We start from the raw sequence: 1,995 nt of genomic DNA on the forward strand, positions 1-1,995 counted from the left end.
GTCAGTGTCTGCATCTTGGGTTGGAGTCTTCCCCATCCTCCTGGTGGATGGTTGGGACAGTCACACTATCACTCATCAGGGGCTTCTCTGCTCTGCTCCATGGAGAAAGCCCTCAGGCAGAGTCACAGATGCCCCTAGAGAAAAGCCAGCAGTGTGTGTGTGTGTGTGTGTGTGTGTGTGTGTGTGTGTCGGGGGGGCGGGCAGTGAGCATAGAGGGGACATGAGCCAAGCATTGGCAGTGTCTCCTACCGAACTCAAGCTGGAAGAGCAGCAAGGTGGCCACTTGACCACCTCTACATGTGGACACAGGGAGGCCCAGAGAGGGCAAGAGCCTGGCTCCCAGTCACCCAGAGTCATTGTCTCAACTACTGTAGCCGAACTGAGGCCTCCTTCCCCTAAGATGGGGTTCTTTCTTCAGCATTTCCTGTCCATCCCCAGATGGACCCCCTCTGTTGGGGAAGGGTACTGTCCTCTTGACCACACTATACAACCTGTCTCTCTGCACCTGCTTACAGCTGCTTTCCACACTCCCCAAGTTCCAGGGTATGAAACCAGCTCTTTCAGACATACATTGCCCCTCATTCCGGGAGCCGGGAGAGGCCCGAGGCTTTGAGCAGAGGCATGGAGAGGAGATGCCCCTCGAGAACCCTCCATCTGGTGGTAGCCATCACACAGCCTCAGGTGACAGATCCAACCTGTTCACAGCCCATGTCTCCTCTCCGTCTTCTGACAAGCCAGGAGCAGGGAGGTGGTTATTTTGTTAGTCCTCACCTGAGGATATTTTTCAATTGATTTTTTTTAGGGAATGGAAGGGAGAGGGGGAGAGAGAGAAACATCGATGTGAAAGTGACACATCAATTGGTTGCCTCCCACACGTGCCCTGACAAGGGCTGGGGATCATGCCTGCAACAGAGGTATGTGCCCTTGATGGGAATCAAACCTGGGACTCTCCAGTCCATGGGCCCATGCTCTATCCACGGAGCCAAACTGCCTAGGGCAGGGAGGGTGGTTATCTTCATGAGATGGGGCTCAGTGGGAGGAATGCCCTCCCCAAGGTCACACAGCTGGTACAGCCGAGTGTACCCACAGGAACAGGAGTCTCTTTTCAGATCCTGGTGGCTGTAGCTATTCAGTCCTTGTGACTGCCAGCTCACCTGTGCTCACCTGTACACTGGCACCAGGAATGGGAAGGAAGGTGTGTTAGCCAGTGACCAGAGGCTTGGCTGTTCCACCATGGGCTTCTCAGGGTCAGGACCAAGGTCAGATTCACTTTTCCGGTCCCCCAGCAAGTGATTGGAAGTGGGACTAAATGGATGGGCTGATAGATGGCCGGTCGGTGTCTTGTCACAAGATGGAGGTGACGGCAGCCTTCGGTAATCTGGCGATTATACCTTAAATGCTGTTATAATATAGTAACTGAAATTGTGTCTTCATAATAAATTTTCATATTCAAAGAATCTTTACAGCAACCCAAGGCCCAAGAAAACTCAACCAGTAAGTGACAGATAAGACCAGTTACATAATTTGTTGTGCAAAAATAAAACCACCAAAAAACACCCTTATTGTAAAAAATATTAAGATGGCGACAAGCAAAGTCGTAAAGCAGCTGAGGATCCCTCTGTGCCTGCTGGGTGTCACGCCTGTGAAGCTGGGGCCCTGGAGACAGAGCTGGGACATGAACCTGGGCAGTCTGGCTCCAGAGCCTCAGTCCTTAAGTGTGAAACTATCCTTTCTTCCCACACTGGGCATGGGTTAAAAATTCTTATCTGGTTCCCTGAGGCTCAATGAATTGGCTGCAGTAAGAGTGACCCTTGATCAAGCCGATGCCTGGTCCCCAAACTGGTGGTCATGGTAGTGGACAAGGTGTCCCTGCCCTTATGTTACTGACCACCCACCATCCACTTTCCCCGTTGGGTAACTTATTTTCGCGTCTGTACTTTTGTAAATCAGTTAGCGGTGTTATTACTTATATGTCCACTAGAGGCCTGTTTCAGG

The sequence above is a fragment of the Myotis yumanensis genome, unplaced genomic scaffold (assembly GCF_028538775.1).
Source record: "Myotis yumanensis isolate MYYU_CA2020_CCGP unplaced genomic scaffold, mMyoYum1.0.hap1 SCAF_18, whole genome shotgun sequence".
NCBI classification, from domain to species: Eukaryota; Metazoa; Chordata; class Mammalia; order Chiroptera; family Vespertilionidae; genus Myotis; species Myotis yumanensis.